Source organism: Microcaecilia unicolor, chromosome 5 (genome assembly GCF_901765095.1).
Source record: "Microcaecilia unicolor chromosome 5, aMicUni1.1, whole genome shotgun sequence".
Lineage (NCBI taxonomy): Eukaryota > Metazoa > Chordata > Amphibia > Gymnophiona > Siphonopidae > Microcaecilia > Microcaecilia unicolor.
The window spans coordinates 215,456,721-215,464,212 of record NC_044035.1 but is presented as its reverse complement, the minus strand read 5'-3'; the positions used below and the strand labels follow the sequence as shown (position 1 = coordinate 215,464,212).

Here is a 7,492-nt window from a genome sequence, read left to right as displayed (position 1 = left end):
AGCAGAGCATGCGCTTATCCGGCGTACACTTAAATGGAGTGCAGTGTATATGTATGTATGTGTATATATATATATATATATATATATATATATATATATATATATATATATAAAATCTTAAACAGTAAATAGATTGTAAGCTCCTTTGAGCAGGGACTGTCCTTCTTTGTTAAACTGTACAGCGCTCCGTAACCCTAGTAGCGCTCTAGAAATGTTAAGTAGTAGTGTATATATATATATATATATACACACACACAAACACACTAGTGGAACAAAGCCTGTTTCGTCAAAAATGAAACGGGCCCTAGGAAGGCTCTCATCTATGCGATTTTTCCTCTCTCGTCTGCCCTCCTCCCCTCCATGCCCAGCGATTCTTCCCTCCCCTCCCATCCGTGTCCCGCGATTCTGACCTCCCCTCCATGTGCAGCGATTCTCCTCTGCCCTGCGATTCTGTCCTCCCCTTCATGTCCAGCGATTCTCCTCTGCCCTGCCCTCCCCTCCATGTCCCGCGATTCTGGCTTCCCCTCCATGTCCAGCGATTCTCGTCTGCCCTGCCCTCCAATCCGTATCCCGCGATTCTCTCCTCTCCTCCCATCCATCGATTCTCCTCTGCCCTGTCCTCCCCTCCATATCCAGCAATTGTCCTGTGCCCTGCCCTCCCTTCCTTGTCCCGCGATTCTGCCCTCCTCTCCGTGTCCCACGATTTTGGTCTCCCCTCCATGTCCAGCAATTCTCCTCTGCCCTGCCCTCCCCTCCCATCCGTGTCCCGCGATTGTCCCCTCGCCTTCCATCCCAGCAAAATCAGGTCGGAGCGGCGGCAGGCAGGCTGGGCTCGCGTTGCCTCCAGTGTTCCCTTGCCTTCCCTCTCAGTGTCCCACCCTCCTCTGATGGCATTTCGTCTCTACGCGAGGGCAGGACAGTGAGAGGGAAGGGAACGCTGGAGGCAAGCTGACGTCAGCAAGATGTTACAAACCCAGACAGCCAGACAGCCATAGAACCCTGAGGTACAAATTATTATATAGATCTATATATATATATCTACCTATCTATATCTATGTAGCATCATGGACAAAAGGAATATGTGCAGTTTTTCATATGCAGACAATATTTTTGTTCTTATTCCCATTCTCTAGGATCTCTCCAATCCTTTGTAAAAAGCAAAACAAACTACTGAATTGGTGGATTCTTGGACATGAGCAGCACAAAACAAAAGAGGCTCCTTGAATCTGCATCAAGAACAGAGACAACAAACAGTGGGTCCAGCAACAACAAACAGCAGGTCCAGAAATGGTGATAATGCGAAACTCGTTATTTTTAAATCAATTTGTTATAAAAATATTTCAATTTTGACCTTTCACCCCCACCCTTTCCAGGGAGCAAACAAAGTTTGCAGCTGTATCCACTATGGCAGATTGCGGTTTCATCCATAAGAGGTGTCATCACTTTGAAGAAGGTCCACTGCTTTGTAAGTAACCCGCTCTTGGAGGTTTTCAACTTCAGTTTTAACATTTTCTCTACTCCAGTCTTAGCATTTATTTAAAATTGTTTTTACAATATATTGGTTTTTGTAGGTTGTATGGAATTGTCCTGGCTAATAGGGGAGAGTTTATTCTGAATCCTTATTAGGTATGTGCCCTTTTTGACAATATTATGATCATTGCACTCTTCACTGTGCCTGTTTCACTTGAAATAGGGAATGGGAAATGGGACATGATATACCACCTTTCTGTGGTTTTTGCAACTACATTCAAAGCGGTTTTACATAGTACGTACAGGTACTTATTTGTACCTGGGGCAATGGAGGATTAAGTAACTTGCCCAGAGTCACAGGGAGCTGCAGTGGGAATCAAACCCAGTTCCAAAGGATCAAAGTCCACTGCACTAACGACTAGGCTACTCCTCCACTCCAGTAGGTGATTTTTATTCACACTCACTGTTGAAATACATTGCTGCTCTTTTTATAATACACTGATTTATATGGTTTGTTATGATTTACTTGTCCATCACCTTTGAAAGCATGTTCTTAAATGTGAAAACATGCTCTGCTCTATTTATTATCATTATTATTTTTATTCATATAGGTGTAGATTTTATGTGCATATTCTTATGTATTTTTATTTATGTAATCTTCTAGAATCATATGCTTTTATGTATTTGTATTCACATGTTTTATAGTGTTGCCCCCAACGCAGCCTTCGGGCAAAACGTGGCCACATTGGGCAATCTTTTCAATAAAGAGAATGATACATACATGTAGCAGGTGTTCTCTGAGGACAACAGGCTGATTGTTCTCACGACTGGGTGATGTCCACGGCAGCCCCCTCCAACTGGAAAAAGTCTCGCAAGAGGTCCCGGACGCGGGGCACGCCCACCACGCCTGAGCGTCTGTCTTCCCGCCCGTGCGCTCCCGCTCAGTTAAGTAAAAAGCAAAGGAATAAGATATAACTCCAAAGGGGAGGAGGGAGGGTAGGTGAGAACAATCAGCCTGCTGTCCTCAGAGAACACCTGCTACAGGTATGTATCATTCGCTTTCTCTGAGGACAAGCAGGCTGCTTGTTCTCATGACTGGGGTATCCCTAGTTCCCAGGCTCACTCAAAACAACAAAGAGGGTCAAACTGGGCCTCGCAATGGCGAGGACATAACAAAAATTGACCTACGAAGAACAACTAACTGAGAGTGCAGCCTGAACAGAATAAAACTGGGCCTAGGGGGGTGGAGTTGGATTATAAACCCCAAACAGATTCTGCAGCACCGACTGCCAAAACCGACTGTCGCATCAGGTATCCTGCTGGAGGCAGTAATGAGATGTGAATGTGTGGACTGATGACCACGTCGCAGCCTTGCAAATCTCTTCAATAGTGGCTGACTTCAAGTGGGCCACTGACGCTGCCATGGCTCTAACACTATGAGCCGTGACATGACCCTCAAGAGTCAGCCCAGCTTGGGCATGTGAAGGAAATGCAATCTGCTAGCCAATTGGAGATAGTGCGTTTCCCGACAGCAACCCCCTTCCTATTGGGGTCAAAAGAAACAAACATTTGGGCGGACTGTCTGTGGGGGCTTCTCCGCTCCAGGTAGAAGGCCAATGCTCTCTTGCAGTCCAGTGTGTGCAACTGACGTTCAGCAGGGCGGGTATGCGGACGGGGAAAGAATGTTGGCAAGACAATTGACTGGTTCAGATGGAACTCCGACAGGAACTCCGACAGGAGTTTGGCAGGAACTTAGGGTGAGTGCGGAGGACTACTCTGTTATGATGAAATTTGGTATAGGGAGCATGGGCTACCAAGGCTTGAAGCTCACTGACCCTCTGAGCTGAAGTGACTGCCACCAAGAAAATGACCTTCCAAGTCAAGTACTTCAGATGGCAAGAAGCCAGTAGCTCAAAAGGAGGCTTCATCAGATGGGTGAGGACGACGTTGAGATCCCATGACACTGTAGGAGGCTTGACAGGGGGCTTTGACAAAAGCAAACCTCTCATGAACCGAACGTCTAAAGGCTGTCCAGAGATAGGCTTACCCTCTACACGATAATGGTAAGCACTAATTGCACTAAGATGGTTCCTTAAAGAGTTGGTTTTGAGACCAGACTCCGATAAGTGTAGAAGGTATTCAAGCAGGGTCTGTGCAGGAAAAGAGCGAGGTTCTAGGGCCTTGCTGTCACACCAGACAACAAACCTCCTCTACTTGAAAAAGTAACTCTTCTTAATGGAATCCTTTCTGGAAGCAAGCAAGACTCGGGAGACACCCTCAGAGAGACCCAAGGCAGCGAAATCTACGCCCTCAACATCCAGGCCGTGAGAGCCAGAGACTGGAGGTTGGGATGCAGAAGCGCCCCCTCTTTCTGAGTGATGAGGGTTGGAAAACACTCCAATCTCCACGGTTCTTCGGAGGACAACTCCAGAAGAAGAGGGAACCAGATCTGACGGGGCCAAAAGGGCGAAATCAGAATCATGGTGCCGCGGTCTTGCTTGAGTTTCAGCAAGGTCTTCCCCACCAAAGGTATGGGAGGATATGCGTACAGAAGTCTGTTCCCCCAATGCAGGAGGAAGGCGTCCGACGCTAACCTGTCGTGGGCCTGCAGCCTGGAGCAGAATAGAGGCAGCTTGTGATTGGTCTGTGTGGTGAAAAGATCCACTGAGGGGGTGCCCCACTCCCGGAAGATCTTGCGTACCAACTCGAATTGAGCGACCATTCGTGCGGTTGCATGAGTTTGCTCAATCTGTCGGCCAGACTGTTGTTTACGCCTGACAGGTACATGGCTTGGAGAAGCGTGCCATGCTGGCGAGCCCAACGCCACATCCCGACGGCTTCCTGACACAGGGGGCGAGATCCGGTGCCCCCCTGCTTGCTGATGTAGTACATCGCAACCTGGTTGTCTGTCCGAATTTGGATAACTTGAAAGGACAGCCAATCTCTGAAAGCCTTCAGCGTGTTCCAGACCGCTGTCAACTCCAGGAGGTTGATCTGTAGACCAGATTCCTGGAGAAACCACAGTCCTTGAGCGTGAAGCCCATTGACATGGGCTCCCCACCCTAGGAGAGGTGCATCCGTCGTCAGCACCTTTTGCGGCTGAGGAATTTGGAATGGGCATCCCAAGATCAAATTGGATCGAATCATCCACCAGCTGAGAGAAGTGCGAAAACTGGCGGGCAGGCGGATTGCATCCTCTAGATTCCCCGTAGCCTGATACCACTGGAAAGCTAGGGTCCATTGAGCTGGTCTCATGTGAAGACGTGCCATGGAAGTCACTTGGACTGTAGAGGCCATATGGCCCAGGAGTCTCAACATCTGCCGAGCTGTGATCTGCTGGGACGCTCTGGTCCGGGAGGCGAGGGATAGAAGTGTCTGCGCCCTTGCCTCGGGGAGATAGGCATGAGCCGTCTGTGAATTCAGCAGGCTCCAATGAATTCGAGACTGGACTGAGCGGAGATGGGACTTTGGGTAGTTTATCACAAACCCCAGTAGCTCCAGAAGTTGAATAGTCTGCTGCATGGACTGGAGAGCTCCTGCGTCCGAGGTGCTCTTCACCAGCCAATCGTCGAGGTAAGGGAACACATGCACTCCCAGCTTGTGTAGCGCCGCCGCAACCACTACTAGGCACTTCGTGAACACCCATGGTGCGGAGGCGAGCCCAAAGGGCAGCACACAATACTGGAAATGCTGTGTCCCCAGATGGAATCGCAGATACTGTCTGTGAGCTGGCAGTATCGGGATGTGGGTATAAGCATCCTTTAAATCCAGGGCGCATAGCCATTCGTCTTTCTGAATCTTGGGGAGAAGGGTGCCCAAGGAAAGCATCCTGAACTTTTCTCGGACCAGATATTTGTTCAGGCCTCTCAGGTCTAGGATGGGACGCATCCCCCGTGTTTTCTTTTCCACAAGGAAGTACCTAGAATAGAATCCCAGCCCTTCTTGCCCTGGTAGCACGGGCTCAACCGCATTGGCGCTGAGAAGGGCGGACAGTTCCTCTGCAAGTACCTGCCTGTGGTGGGAGCTGAAGGACTGAGCTCCCGGCGGGCAATTTGGCGGAATGGAGGTCAAATTGAGGGCGTACCTGCACCGCACTATTTGGAGAACCCACTGGTCGGAGGTTATAAGAGGCCACCTTTGGTGAAAAAATTTCAACCTCCCCCCGACCGGTAGATCGTCCGGCACGGGCACTTGTATGGCGGCTATGTCCCCTGCTTTTGCTGGGGAGCCGCAGGGGCCTGCTTGGTAGCAGGATGTTGACGCGAACAAGCGCGCTGGGGCTGAGCCTGGGAAGGTGGATTGTACCTACGCTTAGTGTAAGCGTAAGAAGCAGTCTTCTTTCCCCTGAAAAATCGCCTACCTGAAGAGGTAGCTGCTGAAGGCGCCCAGTGGGAGAGGTTGTCGAAGGCGGTTTCCCGCTGGTGAAGCTGTTCGACCAACTGCTCGACTTTCTCCCCAAAATAATTATCCCCCCCCGGCAAGGGACATCCGCTAGCCGCTGATGGGTCCGGTTGTCCAGGTCAGAGGCGCGCAGCCATGAGAGTCTGCACATCACTAAACCTTGGGCAGCGGCTCTGGATGCAACATCACAAGTGTCATAAATACCCCTGGACAGGAATTTCCGACACGCCTTCAGCTGCCTGACCACCTCCTGAAAAGGCCTGGCCTGCTCCGGTGGGAGCTTGTCAACCAGGTCTGCCAGTTGCTGCAGATTATTCCGCATGTGAATGCTCGTGTAGAGCTGGTAAGACTGGATCTTGGTCACGAGCATAGAGGAATGATGGGCCTTCCTCCCAAAAGAGTCCAGAGTGTGAGACTCCCGCCCCGGGGGGGCCGAGGCGGTATCCCTCAAACTCTTGGCTCTCTTGAGAGCAGAATCCACGACCGCAGAGTCGTGTGGCAACTGAGTTCTCATCAACTCCGGGTCAGTGCGGACTCTATACTGGGACTCCGCTTTCTTCGGGATGGTGGGATTAGATAAAGGCTTCAGCCAGTTCCGAAGCAGTGTCTCCTTCAGGACATTGTGCAGCGGAACCGTGGAAGACTCTCTAAGTGGTGATGGATAGTCGAGGACCTCGAGCATCTCAGCCCTCGGCTCATCCACCGTAACCACTGGAAAGGGAATGCTCACAGACATGCCCCTAACAAAGGAGGCAAAGGAAAGGCTCTCAGGTGGGGAGAGCTTCCTTTCAGGTGAAGGACTGGAGTCAGAGGGAAGACCACAGGACTCCTCGGACGAGAAATACCTGGGGTCCTCCTCCTCCCCCCAAGAGGCCTCCTCCTCGGTGTCGGACATGAGTTCTCTGACTTCCGTCTGAAACCGGGCCCGTCTCGACTCAGAGGAACCACGTCCTCGATGATGGCGTCGAGAGGTGGACTCCTGCCCCGGTGGAGATGAAGCTCTCTCCATCGACGTCGACGGAGATTCCACCTGAGTGGCGGCCGAGACCGATGCCACAAGCAGTACCGGTGTCGACGACCGCATCACAGAGCCAGAGCCAGCCGGTGCTTCCGTCAACGGTGCCGAGGGCGCAAGCACCCCTGGCAACGGGAGATACTGGCGCAGCAGCCCTTCCAGGATACCTGGAAGAATGGCTCGGAGGCGCTAGTCCAGAGTCTCTGTCAGGAAAGGCTGAGGGGCCGGTGCAGTAGATGGTGCTTGAATCTGCACGGGGTCAGGAGAAGGTACTGGACTGCCCAACGACCGACGCATCGACACCTCTTGGATGGAAGGGGAGCGATCCTCCCGGCGTCGATGCTTCTCGGGTGCCGAATCTCTCGACGCCCCGGAGCTGCCGGTACCGTGTGAAGGGGGCGACCGATGACGATGCTTTTAGCCAACTTCTTTTGATGCACGTCGTCGGCGCTCCGCGGTACCGACGAGGAGGACGTGGAATCCACACGCCTCCTCGAGGTCGGGTCCGAAACATGTCGGTCCCAATGGCCCTGCACAGCAGGAACTGCCGAGGCAAGTGGAGGCCCACTCGGCTGCTCACTGCTGCCAGCGAAAGATGGTCGTCGG

The 7,492-nt window shown here is 51.6% G+C and overlaps 1 protein-coding gene across 1 annotated transcript in view; it reads right to left on the bottom strand.

The window, feature by feature from the left end:
• The window catches only part of LRRC36 (leucine rich repeat containing 36), a 663,184-nt gene that overhangs the window by 564,655 nt on the left and 91,037 nt on the right, over nt 1-7,492 (bottom strand).